Source organism: Canis lupus, chromosome 8 (assembly GCF_011100685.1).
Source record: "Canis lupus familiaris isolate Mischka breed German Shepherd chromosome 8, alternate assembly UU_Cfam_GSD_1.0, whole genome shotgun sequence".
Lineage (NCBI taxonomy): Eukaryota > Metazoa > Chordata > Mammalia > Carnivora > Canidae > Canis > Canis lupus.
This window is the reverse complement of record NC_049229.1, coordinates 66,378,447-66,397,164: the sequence shown is the minus strand read 5'-3', so window position 1 is coordinate 66,397,164 and position 18,718 is coordinate 66,378,447. Positions and strand designations below refer to the sequence as shown.

Below are 18,718 nucleotides of genomic sequence, written 5' to 3'. Positions count from 1 at the left end.
TTTAGCTTAAAGAAGTTCCTTGAACATTTCTTGTAAGTCTGGTTTAGTAACGATAAGCTCTTCTAGCTTTTGCTTGACTGGAAAACTCTTATCTCTCTTAGAATTCTGAATGATAACTTTACCAAGTAAAGTGTTCCTGGTTGGAAATACTTTTCTTTCAGAACATTGAATATATTATACCATTCTGCTCTGGCCTGCAAAATTTCTGCTGAAAAATCTACTGAGGTCTTATAAGGGTTCCCTTCTATGTAATAAGTTGTTTTTCTCTTGCTACTTTTAAGATTCTCCCTTATAACTTTTGACAATTCAATTATAATGTGTTTTCATGCATGTCACTTTGAGTTCATCTTATTTGGAGCTCTCTGTGCTTCCTGGGCCTAGCTGTCTATTTCTTTCCCCATAGTAGGAACATTTGCATTGTTATTTCTTCAAATAAGTTTTCTGCCCCTTTCTCTCTCCCTTCTCCTTCTGTGAGCCCTATAATGCAAATATTACTTTTTAAAAAAATTTTTAAAGATTTATTTATTTATTATTTGAGGGAGAGACAGTGGGGGAAGGGCAGATGGAGAGGGAGAGAGAAAGAATCTCAAACAGACTCCCGCTGAGCATGGAGCCTGATGGGGGTCCATCTCATGCCCCTGAGATCATGATCTGAGCTGAAATCAAGAGTCAGAAGTTTTACTGACTGAGCCATCCAGGCACCCCAAGTGTTATTCTGCTTGATGTTGTCTCATAGGTTCCTCAAGCTATCTTCACATACTATCATTTTTTTCTTTTTGCTGCTCTGTTTGGGTGAATTCCACTCTCCTGTCCTCAAGTTCACTGATCCCTCCTTATGCTCCATTTAGCCTGCTGTTGAGCCCACTAGTGTATTTTTCAGCTTAGTTACAGTATTTAGTTCTGTGACTTCTGTTTGGAACTTTCTTATATTTCACATCTCTTTGTTGAAGCACCCTCTGTGTTCATACATTCTTCTCTTGAGTTCAGTGAGCATCTTTATGACCATCACTTTGAACTCTCTATTAGGTCAATAATTTACCTCCATTTCCTTAAGGTTTCTGTTGGTTTGTTTGAAGTTCTATCGTGTTCTTTCATTTGGGACACATCTCTGTTTCTTCATTTTGCTTGTGTTGGTTTCTATGTATTATGTGCTACAGCCTCATCTCCCGCTCTCAAAGAGTTGGCCTTATACAGAAGGTAAAACTTACCTTCCACCTGTGCCCTAGAATTTGGTTGCCTCTCAAACTTTCGTGTTTGTCTAGATAGCCTATTTTATCCAACGGTATGCTGAGAGTAGTCAGTGTCCAAAAAGGGAACATTTCAGTCAGAACTTAGATTTCAGGCAGCTTAAAATCCAGACCCTTTAAAAGGCAGCAACTTTTAAAGAATGCAAACACATATAGTACTATGGAATTGCAAAGGGAAGCCCTGCCGGTCTCCAAGGCCAGGTGATTTGGAGGTGTCCCTGTGCAGCAATGAACAAAATTGGGGCTCCAGATGAGGGTACAAACTCCTTTTTGGGGGGAGATCCTGGTGAGCTGTATTGAGGCAGAACGAGAGCCCACAAATGGTATTTCCAGTCTACAATGAGGGTACAAATTCCTTTTTGGTGGGAGATCTTGGTGAGCTGTATTGAGGCAGAGCGAGAGCCCCAAAATGGTATTTCCAGTCTACATTCCCTGAAAGCTCCTCCATAGACTCTAGATGTGTGCCAGACCTAAAGCCTGCCCCAAGAATAGCAAGTAGGACTCTTTCACAGAAAGGCTGGCTGTTTCAGCGTGCTCTCTTTGCAGTGCCCTCGGGGTGGTAGCCTGCCAAGACCTGTCTCTCCAATTCTGACAGCCCCATGGGACCCAGGAATAAGAGCAGAGCCAGGGGATCAAGGAGTATCCCCTAGAAAGCAGCCACAAAAAGTAGGGCACTAGACATAAAAACTGGGTACCAGACATGTATAAGTGCTCCCCTCTGAGAGATGCTGGTGCTTCGGAGCATGGCAGAGAGAGTGCAAAGACAGGGCCTGCCCTCTGAGTCCTCAGAAAAGCTTTACAGCCAGCCCTTAGATGTGTGTTTAATTAGAAGCCTGCCCCTCAGGCTGCTGCTATGATGATAAGCTAATAGGCCTTTTTCACACAAAGACTGAGCTCCTGAGTCTGTGGCCTCTCGCTGTGCCCTGGGGGTGGTGACCATTCAAGAACTCTTTCACTGTTGGTTACAGTCCTGTGGGACCCACGAGCATAAGCTCTGTTAGGTTACAAGAGTAAGGTGATGTAGAGATGTCCCCTGGCAGCAGTTGTAAAAATTGAGGAACTAGACCAGGGTATAGCTCCTATCTAGAAGATACTGACAGGCAAGCTGGAGTGAGGCAGAGGCCAGCACTGAACTCAATTCCCTGAGAGCACCTCGGCAAGCTTCCATAACTGTGCCAAACCAGAAGCCTGCATTGCATCCAGCCCATGCTCTTGGACAACCACACAGGCCTCTTTCTCAGAAAGATGGGGAGGTGAGTGGAGTGGTTCAGTCTGTTTGTGCAGTGCCCTGCAAGCACTAGTATGCTGAGAACTCTTTCTAGTTATTATAGTCCTGTGGGGTCCAGGAACACAAGCCCCCCCACCCCTGGCCTCTAAAGCCAGGCAATCAGGAGATGTGGGTGGCAGCTGCAAAAATTAGAGCACCAGGTATAGAAACCAGGGTCCCAGACATGTGTAGAAGCTCCCTTTTGGAAGATACTGGCACTCTGGAGAGCTATGGACTGAGTTTAAATATGGTCCCTGCTGAAAAAAAAAGGGGGGGGGGGAGAGAAGGAAAGGAAAGGAAAAATAAGAGAAGAAAAAGAAAAAAAAGAAACAAACTAGAAAAAAAAACCATGGTGCCCTCTGGCTTCTGGCAAGGCAGAAGAAGAGGGTGCAAGAGGGTGCTCGACAGCTGGAGCATGAAGATGGTGCACTGGGGAGGGGAGGAAAAAAAAATCTGGTGCCTGCTGGATTTGTCAAGACAGAGAGAGAACAGGAAAATGGTGCCCCCCAGCCTCTGACCCAACAGGCTCCTACCCTCAAGATCAGTGCTTTAAAAAAAAAAAAAAAAAAAAAAGATCAGTGCTTTAAAATTAGAAAACAAGTCTAATTCACCTGAAGTCTGGAGGCTTCTCAAAGGGCTGCTTCTGCATAGGGTCCTGGGCAGATGAGTCTCTGCACAGGTGTTCTTTAAGAGGCGTTCCTCAGTTGGGCACAGCCCTGTAGGTCTGGTGGATGCAGACACTACTGGTCTTCAAAGCCAGTTGTCTTTGAGACTCTTCGGTGCCAGTCTTAAAGTTAGGGTGCCCCATGCATTTTCTGTTATGTGCCACTAGTGGCCAAAAATCATCCCCTTCACCCTCACGCTGCCCTCAAGTCAGCAAGACCATCAGACACACCTTGACTGACCACAGTGTCATGATGCCTGCCCTCATGGAGCTTGCAGGTGAGTGGGGAGGCAGAGAGAGAAAAATAATCACCCATTTCTATATTAAACGGGGCTTTTTTTAGTTATTATTCCCCCATCAGTTGAATTAACAGATATTTTGGGAGCACTTCTCACTTGCAGGCAGTCTGGGAATTCTGATGTGTGGGTCCAAAGAAGTCCCCAGTTCTGTGCAGACAGACGTCATTCGGCAGACCACCATCTCTCGTGAACCAGCCAGGGGGTGCTGGGATCAGGCTTGAGCTGGGCGGGGGAGGACAAGCCCCGGGTCTGACCCTACCTCAGATGAGTCCCATATCTCCTTAGGTGTTGGTCTCCTCACTTGGAAAATACAGGGGATGACACCTTTATGCTGTGTGGATCTTTGTGAAGGTCACAGGAGGTTAAGTCCCGAGATGACTCCAGGTGCCCTAATGATGCGATGAAGAGGGAACCACCAGACTTTACGGTATTATGGCTTTGCTACTCTGAGCCGACCTGGAGTCAGGGTGACCATCTCTTTCTGGTTCTCCTGGAACCTTCCCGGTTTTAGCACTGAAATTCCAGAACCTCAGGACTCCGTCTTGGGCAAACCAGGATTGTTGCTCATCCCATCGGTGTCATTTGAGGTCGCCAAACACATCTTGGAGGATGTCCCTCTCTCCTTCAGGCCTCCAGGCCTCCAGCTCTGTGGCTTGCGGGCTGGCTCCACTGGAGAAGCTGGAGCAGTGAGAGAACTGGTTCCAGGGTGGGTTCCTGCCAGGATTCCCCAGGTGGAGCAGGTGGTTCAGGGCTGCATATTGAGAATCGCTGCTCCTGCTTTACCTTTCCAGTTAGAATCTGTTTCTATAAAGTGTCAGCTTGCCTTTCGGGGGTGAGGGGAGCTTTCTGCAGGAGCAGATTTCACATTTAACCCTTGCCCCATTCTATAAAGGAGGAGAGAGAGGCAGTGGCTCGTGTGAAGGAAGGAGGAGGGACAGGTCGGAGGAATGGAAGGATCGAAATCACATCTGTTCTCTGCCCTAAACTTGGAGTTTGCTTTTTGTTTCACTTTTTTTTTTCCATTTTTGTTTCGGTTTTATTTATTTATTTATTTATTTATTTATTTATTTATTTATTTTTTATAGATTTATTTTTTATTGGTGTTCAATTTGCCAACATATAGAATAACACCCAGTGCTCATCCCGTCAAGTGCCCACCTCAGTGCCCGTCACCCAGTCACCCCCACCTCCCCTTCCACCACCCCTAGTTCGTTTCCCAGAGTTAGGAGTCTCTCATGTTCTGTCTCCCTTTCTGATATTTCCCACTTATTTTTTCTCCTTTCCCCTTTATTCCCTTTCACTATTTTTTATATGTATTTGTTTCATTTTGTTTTAATAAATTTCTTGAATACATGATAAGTCCTTGGGCTGGTTTTGAGCTTCGGTAGATAGAGGAGGCAAGACAGAAACAAGAGTTACCTTCATGAAGGATTCCATGAGCACACCTTACAACTGAGGGGGGGGCGGGGGGGGGGCTCCCTCCTGCAGGGCACCCTCTCCCCTCTGGTGGTTTTCACTTCCTCCAAACCCTGGTCTCTGCTCCCTCCTTGCCCTTTCAGTCCTGGGACCACAGCAGTTCCCCAGGGACTAGTCCTTGGGTGCACCCCATGTCATAAAGATGCTCTGAAATCTGCCCATCACATGGCAACTACTCCCTTCATTGACTTCTCCCAATTGCTAGACGTACCATTATTTCCAGCAGGCCTCACTCCATTCCTGGATGAGGGGGCTGGGCAGAAGGAATATAATGAGTAAAAATGGGAGCAAAGAAGGAGAAAAAAAATCGCATAAAACCTTCATCTCTGTGGGAATGAGCCAATGGTTAATGTCCCACCTTCCAACGGGCTGACCTGCAATCTTAAAACTGTGTGTGGGAAGAGTTTGCAAAAAACTTAGATGTATGTGATAGGACGTTAACCTGAAGAAGGCAAGAGGCAAAATACACACCGCATAGTTTTATGCGCGTAAAGCGCTGCCCAAACAACTGATCTCTACAGATTAAAAAGTACCAATTGGATTAAAAAGTACCAATTCATGGTGGGTCTTTGCAGAGTTTTTTTTTTTTTTTCCTTCTTCTTTTCATTTACCAATTTATTGTAAACTTCTACCTTGAAGTTACATTCTAGAAATGAAAAAAAAAAAGATGAATCTTTGTATAAAAATATTCTTATGAGGGGGGAGGGTCTTTTTTAAGGCCAATGAAGCTGAAACTAATACAACTTTAGGAATGCCTGGAAAGGTTCCCTAATCTTATCCTATAATTTTATAAGTAAGAAAAGAGAGACGCCTGGAGGGGAAGGGATTCTCTTGGGCTGATCCACATAGCAACCACATAGATTCCACACAACCAGGTAGAAGCAGGAACTGTCCTGGAAGCAGGGTTTCTGGCTCTGTGAACACCTTCTCTACCCAAGCATGGTGCAATTGCTACTAATCTGAGAATTCTTGCTTTTTTCATCCCATATCCCCAGATTGCCAAATCTCTTTCCCTGGAACCTTATCAAAAATCTTCCCCATCTTGTTTTGGAATGCTTAGACTCAGTGGATTGCCCCTGTCCCACCTACTTTGCTATTTTTTGTTCACCTAGCAATTTCACATTCTGCTCTTTTCACTCAATCGCTTCAGTTTTCCATCACACCAGAACTCTTCATCATCTGGCCGGAGTTGCTCAGTTTGGGTTTTTTGTTTGTTTGTTTGTTTGTTTTAAGATTTATTTATTTATTTTAGGGAGAACAGTGGGGGGTGGGGCAGACAGAGAGGGAGAGAGAGACTCAAGCAGACCCCCCCACTGAGTGTGGAACCTGACATGGGGCTCGATCTCACAACCCTAGATCATGACCTGAGCCAAAACCAAGAGATGCTTAACCAGGCTGAACCACCAGGTAGCCCCAAAAGAGTTGCTCAAAGGTTCACTTGGACAGCTTGGGTGGGATCCTGCAGGTTCCTGCTGCTCCTGCTGGAGGGGATGAGGCTCTCAAAAATGAAGATGAGCAGGAGCCAAGCTAGGGAGAGCAGCCTAGGGCTTAGGGAAGCAAAGGCTCATGGCTGATGCATTCCGAGTCGTGTGTTTGAGAGGGGCCCGGAGAATAAAAAGGCTCAGAATAGAAAAAGAGAGACAGAGATGAGTCAGAGAACTAGAGGGGATGGCAGAGGGCATACGACACCCACACAGTGACAAATCCCTAGCTTCTCAGGTGGAAAATGTCAACCTAATTTAAGAGCCCATTTCTCCATTCCCTAAAATAAAAGCTGCCCAGGTAATTTGCAGTATTAATATAGACGTGATAATGTGTGTTTTGCAGCGCACGTAGCCTAGAACTATGAAAGAGAAAGAGGATCATCCTGGCTCTACCTGGAGGCGTGCATTGCCTCCAATTGCACGGCCAGTGGCTGATTATTATCCGAAGCTGCTGGCCTCAGTTTCTTAGTCTGCAAAATGGAGACACAGAATTGAACCTCTCTCTAAGGAGCACACAGGAGAGTGGAGCCTGCCTCTCTGAACCAAGAGGGCTGGTATTTGAATCCCAGCTCCCTCATCTCCTGTGTGAATCTGGGCAAGTGGCCTTACCCCTTCTACTTCATTTCTCATCTGCAAAATGGGAATAGCAATAAAAGCAATCCCAGAGAGCTGTACAGAAGATGAATTGAGTAATAAAGTAATAAATAAAGTAATAAAAAAATAAGCCCTGGAGTGGTACTTAGCAAGTCGTAAAAGCTATGTAAGTGTTTATGGTCCTTGTTTGTCTCAGTGCTTGTACTTATTATAGTAAAAATGTAATGGAATCCATTATATTTGGGGGGTGGGTAGCAAGAATCAAGGAACTTTTCTACTTGGACACGTAGTTTGTATTTTAATTTAATGATTTCTTTGAAATAGGAACATGTTTCTAGAGTTGCATGATCAGAAACGGAGAGAATAAGCCAGTTAACCCGTGGGCATAAATCACTAAATCTTGCCACCCACCCTCCCAGCCAGATCCGCGTGGCCACAAATGGCCAGAGATGAACATTCTGGGCACTGACAACACCCAGTGGGCCTCTTCTCAAGAAAATGTGAGTTTCTTGCACTGGACACTCACCAAAAATAATGATGATGGTAATAGTAATAAGTAAAAGCACACACAGCTTCCTAATATTTGAAGACCTGTGTCTAAAAATCAGTATCTATATTCCCTCAAAAGTCTCCTTCCTGACTTTTTCATCATGTTCGGACACTCTCTTGAAACTTTTTCTCAAGTGTCCTACTCAGAAGTTCCAGTCTTTCTTTTGCTCTCACTCCTACTGTCCCCTCTTTCCCTGGCTCAGATCTGCTAGGTCTTCAAGGAATTCTCTACCTTCCTTGACCAGCGTACTCCACCATATTGCAATGACCTCTTTCCTTGTCTGTATCCTTCGCTAAACTTCGAGCTCTTCTAGGGGCAGGGATGGGGTCTTCTTCGTCTCTATGACCACTGGGGGGCATAATACATATGAGACAGGTGGGTGGACAATGGTCAGATGCACAATAGAATGACAAAATTGGTTCTCGAGCATCAGTGGACCCTTTGAGCCAAAAGGTGAATCAAGCCATCAGTGGGTTTCAGCAGAACATACAAGTTAAGACAAGAGCTCAACAACTAGGGGGGTTGCGAACATGGAGGGGCCAAGTGGTTGAAGATAGGAAGTCTATGTTTTGATTTAATAATTCTGAGAGCCTAGCAACGATTTTCTCTCTGTGGATATAGTGTGTGTGATTTGTTTAAGCTGGAGTCCTTAAAGGAGTCAGATACTAATGACACATAAAAATAAATTCTACATCGAACTCTGACGAAGGTGTTTGGAAACCCAAGATGTCAAAAAAAATATGCCTAAAGTCCACCAAGAATCCAAGTTTCCATAGCTTATCCAGATTGGTGGTGACCTCGTGGCTTACCTGGTGCCTTGGATATGCAAATTATGCCACATACATACTTCCTGCAACATAAAGAATGTCCCCAGAGGGTATACAAGACTATGCATTTCATGGAGTCAAAGCCCCACTGCTATGCTAGCTGTAATATTTGTGCATAACTTCCCATATAAATCTTCATGCTTTCCAAATTGCCCATTTATAACCTTTAATGCAAATGCCATTTTTAAAATCAATTCTTTCCTGTGTTAATTTAAAGACTCCAACATATGTCAAGACAATACAGGCAATTTCAGCTAAACAGCAGTTGGCAAGAGCCGAGATTTATGTTCTGTTTATATCACATTGAGATATAATACCAGAAAGGGAAAAAGAGAAAGAGAGAGAAAGACAAATCCATGGGATTTCAACGAATCATTTTGTCATCAAACTATACATGGTAATGTGGGGTCAGCCTGAAATTGCAAGCTTAGATGCCTGCATCTCCACTGAGTACATCCAGGGCACATCTAGCATCTCCTGTTCTCTTCGTGGCACCATCTGTCCACCTATTTCTTATAAAACTTTATTGAGCACCCTCTGAATGTCAGACCCTGTGCTGGGTACTTGAGATTTTTAAGCAAATGACACAGCTGTCCACCAGGGATCCAGAATCTATCAGAGTTACTCAAGACAACTGGATTCCGGCTGTGACACCATCAAGCATGGAAGGGGAAGGCTTAGATAATACAACTAGCGCACTGCTTGGAGCCTAGTGAGCACCCCTAGAGGTTCCTACATTTGTTTAAGATTGAACATGGATGCTACGGTGGCCCAGGAGACAGAGCATTAATCTCTCCTGTATATGGGGCAGTGGTCAACAGTCAAAGGCTGGTATGGACCCTCCTAAGGTCAGAAACTCAGGTTTCTTCTCTTCTTGCTGCTGGCAATACACCGCCATTTCCAGGATGGCTCCTTGTAGGAACAAAGGAATGGGGTGTTTCCCAGGGATTTCTCACTTTAGCTGCATCTCATTGGCCAGAACCTTATCACATGGCTCCCCATAGGTGCATGGGATTATGGAAAATGCACTCTTGATTTAAGGTGCCCTTATGGTAGCCAGAATTCGGCAACTATGGAAGATGGGACTGGGTACTGGGGGGTGACTGCAGCCTGCCACAGTTCTCTTCCACGCTTTATCATAGAATGACTGGACTGTTATTTTGTTTTGGTTGTTTTTTTTTTTCCCCCCACTCGGAGACTTCTTCCTTTATTCATGCATAAAATTGTAGGTCAAGCTAGATGGTTTCTTTTTTCTTTTTTAGATTTTTAAAAAAATTATCTATTCATGAGAGGCACAAAGAGAGAGGGAAGCAGAGACACAGGCAGAGGGAGAAGCAGGTTCCATGTGGGGAGCCCGACGTGGGACTCGATCCTGGGGCTCCGGGATCATGCCCTGACCCAAAGAGCACCCACTGAGCCACCCAGGTGTCCCATGCTGGATGGTTTCAAGGGACCCTCCCAACTTTCAATGAATATGAAGTATAAGAATGTATAAATGAAAAGAAACAAATATCGTCTTTTGATTTTACAAAGTGGACGAGATGAGCACCACGTTACAGCTTGCTAAAAACACAGACCGCCCAGCCATGCCTGGACATATTAGCTCTTGCATATTTGAATCAAAATTTCTCTGACCCCCACAATCCTTGCAGCAGTTTGACTGAAAGTTTCCTGGCTCATTCATTTTCCCTACCATCTTATCACCCTACGTGACAGAGGCGTTTTTGTGCCTCTCCGTGTCTTTCTTGAATTTCAAAACTATTCCCATCAAAAGTTGGCATTGCCTCTTTCCAGTGAAGCCCAGCAGAACCTGAGAATAACATAATCAGCAGGTTTCAGAGGAAATTAAAGTCGGATCACTGCCTCCCACACCCCATCCAGCTGCAATGAGACATGCCTTATCAATGCTTCAGTTTTTAATGTTCAGACATGTTAAGTTAAGCCAGCTTGTGCAAGGAAAGGATTTACTGATTAGTTCCTGATTTGGTCCATAATTGGCAATGGCAATGACTTTAGCAATGTTAGCTATATTAAAAAAAAAAAAAAAAAAGCTACAGGTAATTCGTTGCAGGATGCTTGACAAAGATCTGGGTCCCGTCACATAAGATTCATAGTTTAACCTAATCAATGATGACTTCATCAGGAGTTTTTATTTATAGCTAATGCAAACGTTAAAAAAAAAGTACAGCCATTAATTATTAGTAGGTTTTTTTAAGCCAAAAGTACGAGTTGAATAAACGTACTTTAAGACACTTAAAGCTGAGGCATTCTTTATAAAATGACTAGCTAAAGAGTCCCTTGGGCTGCCTTTTAACTGCTTTCAAAGCTCTAATAGCACTTTTTCCACCAAAGACACACCCCTTGAATCCTCCGAGAGATACAATAGCATAATTGTTCTTTTAGGTTTCAAGGCCTTGACATATCTGTCACGGGAAGAATAGTGAATAATAATACCAGAACTATTTTATGCAAATTTCACTTAGAGGTTTCAAGATTTCCCTGAGAAGGATCTTGCCCCCTTGTTGACACTTGCATTGTCACATTAGCTTTACATAAGAAAGTGGTTAGAGTTTTCCTTTTGTTAAATAATTCTCATTTAAAAAAAATCTTTAGATAAAGTTAAAAAACAAATACAAAAACAATGAGATGGAAACATCAATTTGGAGTTGTATCAAAGGGAAAAACAGTATTCACTGGAATGATTTTTGCCCCCCGCAGCTAATCACTTTGCGGATGCAATTCTTTCCTCCCTTAACTTAAACCACAAAGACAGAAAATGGATGTTGATGAAAAAATGCAATATATGCATACACACACGTTAGGCCACCTGGCACGCTGGCCACACGGACACATTTTCCAAAGGCCTGTGTTCTGAATTCCTCCAGAAGGAGAGCGCTCACAGCGATCACATCTCTAGAGCAGATCGATAAATACAGTTAATCCAAAAAAGCAACCTATTAGTCTCAGAAGTAGATCAGGGGATCAAATAAGACGATAATTACACTGCGTTCCTGCTAAAACCCACCTGTGTGTTCGTCAGCCCCTCCAGCCCTCCAGCAATTCAGAGCATCTGTGTGAGGCTATCAAAATATAAATCACAAATAAGGTCCATTTCCTCCAACACAAGGGACAAATACTCGGGGTGGGGGGTGGGTACCCTATGTGTAGAAAGCAACTCACATTACCAGGAGCTTACCTGCTGGTGGAGAGAGGAAACCATCCCAAGACATCAGGCTGTCCGTCCATCCATTCCTCGTGCGTGCATGCATGCATTTATCCATCACATCTTTCCTGGCCACCGCTTAGAGGCTAGATCCACAGCCACGTTCTGCAAATTCAGGCGTACACTGGACACACTGCCTGGCCTCCGGGACTCAGAATCTAGTGAGAGAGACTATGGATGAATGAAGAAGGGAAGATCATGGAAAAGAGTGAGCATTAGGAATGCCTTTCCATGTAACAGGCTTTCAATTCCCTTGGAGTGAATGGGCCCTGGCCTCCCCTCAGCTTCTGTACTGCCCTGTGCAGTTGCTATCACTGCCTTTAAAAAAAAAAAAAATGAAGAAACAGGCCCAGACAGCATGGTTGACTTATGCAAGGGCCCAGGGCAGAAATAACTTAGTGGGGAGCTCTCCCAGTTGAGCAAGGGCTGAGGGTTGATGACAACCGAGGGCTCCTGGCACACCCAGCCCCTGTCTGCTGTCCTGAGTTGGACGCAGCTACTCAGAAAGGCAAGATGATCTTGAGGGTGCTCAGCCACCATCGGGTGCTGTGACTTTGGCAAGCCAGGCATCTGGTCTGGGCCTCGGTTTTGACATCAGTAAAAGCTGCCTGCATCCTGGGGCTCTTCTGAGAACCAGATTACGTCATGCTCATGAGAGGGCTTTGCATGGCCTCTGTCTTTGTCCGCTTGGGCTGCCAGAACAAAGTACCCGAAAATGCACAGCTTAAGCAACAGATACTTATTTTCTCACATCTCCAGAGGCCGGAAGCCCGAGATCAGGGTGCCAGTGGGGCCGGGTTCCAGGAGAGCGCTCTTTCTGGTTTGCAGAGGGCTGCTGTCTTGCTGTGTCCTCGCACGACGGGGAGAGGGAGGGTCAGTGAATGCATTAGTGTCTGTCTCTTCTTAAAAGGACACTAAATCCATGAAGCCCACTTTCATCACCTCATGGAAACCCAGGGCCCTCCCAAGACCCCACCTCCAAACACCATCACACTGGGATGAGGGCTCCGACATAGGCGATCTGGGGGGACACAGTTCTATCTATAGCACCTTCATCATGCGCACGTGCTGGCTGTCAACAGCTGCAGGCCCCGGAGGCTTCCTCGTAGACCTCACAAGGACACAGATGACTCCACCAGTGAAAGCGATGACATCAAAGCCCGCGGCATGTTAGTATCTATCACTTGCCAGGTGCTCTATCTATGCATGTCATTGCTGAATCGTCTCGACAGACCTGTAAGTTTTCCCCATTATACAGATAAGAAAACTGAGGCTAAGAAAATGCCTGGCCCACATCACACGGCTAGGAAGGGCCTGGGCTAGGCTGGGCTGGGAGGTGGACTGGACCCCTACAGGGATACGGGCCCAGGCCCCCAATGCTGTACAGCCCCCTCTCTAATGGGGAGAGACTGTGAACAGGCAGGTAACTGCTTGAAAACGTGTCCTTAAATCCTTCGGCGCTCCTCCCACCGAGATACAGGCGGCCGCGTCCCCCCAGAACCCCCAGAATCTTTGCAGACAAGATTCAGAGTGCGTCTCTGCCTGGGTGGGCACGGACCCTCCCACCTCCTCTTGGAGGGTTCACTATCTCCCACTGGACTCAGCTGACTCTCAAGGCCAAGGCTGTAGGAACATCATCAGACTCCACAAGGACAAAAGAAAGGATGTGGACCCGAAGCAGCAGTGATCTGGGGGGCGGCTGAGTTCAGCGTAAAGAGCGACGATTTTCTCCTTACAGACACCTGCAGCTCTGTGTCCAAATGGCACCTGCTCGTGTCCACCTCTCTGTGGCTGTGTGACGTTGGGTCTGCCAGTGAACCTCTCTGAGCTTATCTGGAAAGTTGTAGCGGGGGGAGCGGCGGGGGAGAGAACTAATTAGTGCTGGGACATGACCTATTGCAGGGCCAGGGTCCAGCCTGGCATATAGCAAGCTCCCCAGTCAGGTAGTTATTCCCATTCGCAAAATATTTCACCTGGGTCCTTAATGCACATACATAAGCCTCTGACACTGAACTCTGTGCAACAACGGATGCTAACATCCCTTTTTATCCTCACCTGGATGGGAGGAAACCACTTTTGAGCCAGAAAGAGGAACGACCTGCAAGCTCATGCATCAATTTAACATCTCCCCTGGGGGACTAGGAGGCTTCATGTTTATAAAGTACTTTGAGATCCTGAAAGCAAAGACTTTATACAAATGCGAGATAATCATGATAATTAAACCACTGTTATTGAATATAGGGAGGCCTCATTGTTCCCTCACCCTGCAGTGAGCAAACCCCTGGTGGACTCTTTAGCACACTGAAGAGATAATTTGCTAAATCATATACCATTGCCCTGAAAGTCTTACCCACCTACAGACGGGGACAAGTTCATAGTCAACAATAATGCTAATAGCAGACCTCCATGAGGCACAGCACTTCACAGTTTACAAAGCACCAACAGACAGCGTCTCCCACTCTGTGTCCATAGGATCAAGAGGAGTAGAGATGGGGAAATTATGCGTGGTCGGCCCCTGGGCAACTTGGGGACAGATTTATCTAAGGGCTCACTGCGAGTTTCTCGGTTGTTAAAAAATCTTCAATCTGGGGGCCCCTGGGTGGCTTAGCAGTTGAGCATCTGCTTTTGGGTCAGATCGTGATCCCGGGGTCCTGGGATCGAGTTCCGCATCAGGTTCCCTGCAGGGGGGCCTGTCTTCCTCTCCCTCTGTGTCTCTCATGAATAAATAAATAAATAAAATCTTTTAAAAAATAAATAAATAAATAAAATCTTTTAAAAAAATAGATAAAATCTTGTAAAGAATAAATAAATAAAATATTTTTAAAAATAAGTACATAAATAAAATCTTTTTAAAAATAAAAAAGATAAATCAGATCTTTAAAAAAATTAAATAAATAAAAATTTAAAAAAAGAAAAGAAAATCTCGAACCTGAAAAGCATCGTTAATGTTTGGCCTGACACCCACATTTTATAAATGAGAAGGTTGAGGTTCGTTCACAGAGGTGAAGAGACACGAGACGGGCCTACTGCTGGCCCCCAGGGTGCTGAGCTCATTGGAACCCCGCGCCCCCTCTCCTGGGACATGGTTTGACCAAAGACTTGGCCAGGGATTTTGCTTGAACTCTCCATCTGAAAATATTGCTGCATTTTCAAATATAGTTTTGATTATTACTCAGGTGGTATCGAGGCCAAAAGGAGAGACAACTGTCATTGTAAGAGCTTGTTTTACTCACAGATGGTGAGAAGAGGGGCGCCCCAGCCCTTGGGGCCTCGGGGAAGCAACAGGGTCAGTCAGGAGGCTGGGGGTGGAGGAGATGAGCAAGATCTTTGCGGTGCTTTCCCTAGAAGGAGCTTGAGGCAGGGGGAGCAGGTTTAGGATTGGCCAGCTGGAAGTATCTCAGCAGGCTCTGGGGCTTAGAGGCCGTCCTTAGGTGTCTGAGGTAGTCAGGGCAGGTGGATAGTGGCCTGGTGCCCGAGAACCTGATAGGGGCAGGGGTCCAGGCTGGGTCGGTTTGCATATGAAGGGCAAGCTCTGTGGGCAGGTGTTTGCCATTTCTACAAATCAGCTAGCCCTGGGAGGGGTAGCCCTGGGAAGGGTAGCCCCAGCATAGTCAGCAAGTGCCCAGGGTACCAAAGCGCTGAAAATAAAGAAGATGCAGTTAATACATACTGGCCAGCACCTGAGGGGCTGTGGTACCAACTACACCTATTGCACAGATGAGACACCCGAGGTCAGACCCAGGAAAGAGCTTGACTAGGGCTTCGCTGCCAACCAGTGGTGACCAAGGTGCTCTTCCAGAAATAAGGCTGACCAGGGCTAACAGTTAATCCCTTTAGCATAGTCCTGTTTAGAAAATCATCTCCAAGCATCTTCATTTGGGGACTGTGGTCCCCCAAGCTCCGTGCACCCCACCCAACCAGGCATCATCTCCAACCATCTCCAGTCCCACCCTGGATGCTCTAGGTGTCTAGAGCAACAGCTAGCTCTCTTCCTCCATGGCTTGCCAGTGTAGACCCTAGTTTATACGCAGCTCTACTTGCTTAGGTTCCTTCCAGCACTTTCCCTCCAGGAGGTCTTCTGGGAGACCCACAGAGATGGATCTTCCAGAGGTTCAGCTCAGAGCTTCTTTGCACCCAGCAGCTTTGGCTGAAGCCCCATGGTGGACTCAGGTTCCTGAGTCCTGGGGCTCCCCCGGAGCTCACCTCTGCCAAAGCCTCCCTGACCTCTCTGTTTGAAGGTCCCAGTCCCCGCCTGGGCAACCAGCAGCTTGAAGGCAGGGATCGTGTCCCACTCCTCCGACAATCCCCAGCCTCCAGCACGGTGGGCGGCGCGCCGCAGCCCCTCGGTATTAAACCCAAATTTCGGGTTAGCACCTAGATCTCTGCGTCCAGTGTTCCCTTCTATACATCCACACTGGGAAGTCGTCCCTCAATTTCTGTAAGAGCAGAAAGGATTATACATCGGGCAATGCTTGTTCTAAGCTATATATTTTCGATCTGTGTTTTAGCTGTAATTACTTGTGCTGGGCTTTATTTCATATTTTTTTTTCCTTTGTCAGAGTCAGCTGGATTTTCCAAGAGAAAGAGTATCTGCATTTCCAAATCACGGGCTCTCAATCGGACTCCCCTCACCTCCTTTATACCTGCGTGCGTACAACCAGAACTTGTTTGCCTGGGTGCCCTTCTTTTCCTGCTGATTTAGAATCTGCAAATAGATATCTTCTTCCAAAACATACCTCTCCACAAAGCCAACCCACTGAATCAAGCTCATTATCTTAAGATACCTCTATGGCCAAAGGTTATGCTTTTCGGAGCTATATTAATCTCTTTGTCTAAACAGCACAGGCTTAATTGGTTTAGATCAGAGTTGTACTGTTTTGAGTAAAAGGGTGTGATTAATGTGAGCTAAAGATGGTTGGACGGGCACAGACTAATTCGGTAGCATACACAAACCTATTATCATGGGAACCGTGAGAGCTTTGGGGAAACCTGCCCCAGGGAGCGAGTTTTTTCCTCCAGAAAAACACAGAAACCTGAGAAGGCTGTGGAGAACCCCTGGGGGCAGGCAGGGCAGTGCAGGCATCTTCCCTGGCCTCCTGGAAGAAGGAAGGAGCCCACCCTGTGTCCAGGGGTAGGGAGAGAGGGTCCCTGCTTCAGAAGACCTTGGGTTGCTTTGGTGCCCCCTCCCCAGGAGAGACAGGTGATAACATCCTGGCAAGGTGACCGGCTCTCTTACCCACTGGCCCCCAAATCCACAGGCCAGCCCTCTTCACCCTGTTCTGAGCCCCACAGGCCAACCCCTCTGGATTGCCTCAGTGGGCCCCCTGGTCCTGTAAAGGAAGGGGGAGGGAGAAAAGGAAGAGGTCTGGGCATTTAGTCCCTGGGGGACCCCAGGTTGGCTTTGCTCCCTCATAGTCTGGGTCTGGGCAAGCCCATTCTCTCCTTGTCCTTCAGACCAAGGAGCCGCCACTATTTCCAGCTCCAGCTCCTGCACTATACCTGGTCGATTCCTCTAGCTTATGACACGCACCGGCTTTGTCCTAAAGGCTTTATGTACATTCACTTGTTTAGCCCTCAAAACCCCTACCAGGTAAGTGCTACTCATCTCACTTTCTACATGAGGAAACTGAGTCACCGAGAGGCTGAGCAACCTGCCCCAGGGCCAGAAGTTCACTACCTGGCAAGACTCTGGATGCACACTCAAGCTGCAGGTCACCAGCACCTCCTCCTGGCACTGGGGCAGGGGAGGAAGCGGAGGGAATCGCAGAGTTGGGAAAACAGTGCGAGCAAAGAGCTCCAGCTAAAGGGTTACATCCGGACACACAAAAGTCCAGTGTGGCTCCGGAGGGGGATGAGAGGGAGGAGAAGCTGCCCCATGGCTGGGCTGGGGGTGATGCCTCCCTCTGTGGTCTGCATGGTCCCATTCAACTGGGATTCACACTCAGTGTCCACATCTCAGTGTGATGGATGCTGGGCGAGGCCCCGGGGAGGGGCGGGGTGCAAACCCCACAGGAGTCCCAGCCCCCTGTCATCCTCCACGTGGAAGGGAGGATGCACACCTGCAATCCCTCGCAGCTGGCGTCAACGACCCAGGGAACCTAGGGTGATGGGACGCACAGACACTACAGGATCTGCTGCTGGCCGCGCTGAAACCGGCGCCAGGCAAGTCAGGCACCTGCTTTGATGCCGAATTTCTAATGCGGCATCAAAAAAACTCTGTCATTAAGATAAATATAATTTTAATGCAAAATTTTTTTAATTCAAAATTAATGTCAAAAAAGTCCATGATGAACAAAAGATCAAACTCTTACTTGATCCTACCTACAAGATCAGTCCTCCTTGTTTTTCTTTTTGCCTCGGGCTTGGATATAGCTCAGCACGGCCAATCCCATATTTATTTAAAATTTCTATCTTTTGTTCATCGTGGATTTGAGAGGGGGCGTCAGTTTCGATTCTTCAAAAAAAAAAAAAATGTGCATTAAATGTTACCGATCTTGGTGACTGGGGTTTTCGTCACCCTCTGGAACTTGGCACCTGGGGGGAAGGCCTCACCAGAGGTTGCAATGTTTTCTGGGGCAGGGAGCGTGAACTTTCTCCTGTGGGCCACCTGCAGTCCCAGGGGAGAAGTCATCGGGATCTGCAGCGCAGAATGACTGCTCTCAGCAGAGCAGAGAAATGCCCGGGGAAGGTCAGGATGGAGGAGCCGAAGGACAAACTGGGTAAAAAAAAGTGCACTTGTCCCTGGAATAGTCTTGTGGGCTCAGAGCTGAGGCGAGCTGGGGAGTCAGGAAAGTCCTCCGTTGCTTCAGTTCTTGGCCTATTTCCTCTTCCAAATTGTGACCAGATGCATGTTAAATTAGGATTAATGGAGCTCCTTTGTGGTGCATTGAATTTGAGCTGTGCACAGTAATAGTTTTATAACACATCGTTCGACCTTTCTACGAGGTTAAAAATGATATACTTAAAGCTTTCGCATATTTGTCTATAGTCTGAACGATTCCAAACGGGAATGATCAGTCTACTCTGTTAAGCGAAGACCGGTTTAAAAAAAAAAAAATCAGCAATGAGCACCCACTGGCAGTTTAGA

The 18,718-nt window shown here is 46.5% G+C and overlaps 1 long non-coding RNA gene across 1 annotated transcript; it reads left to right on the top strand.

The window, feature by feature from the left end:
- Positions 1 to 9,101: 9,101 nt before the first annotated feature.
- Positions 9,102 to 17,204, top strand: LOC119873024. Its single transcript, XR_005362954.1, has 3 exons — positions 9,102 to 9,256; positions 16,191 to 16,278; positions 17,086 to 17,204. It is a non-coding gene; the product is annotated as an uncharacterized LOC119873024 (long non-coding RNA).
- The last annotated feature ends 1,514 nt before the right edge of the window (positions 17,205 to 18,718 follow it).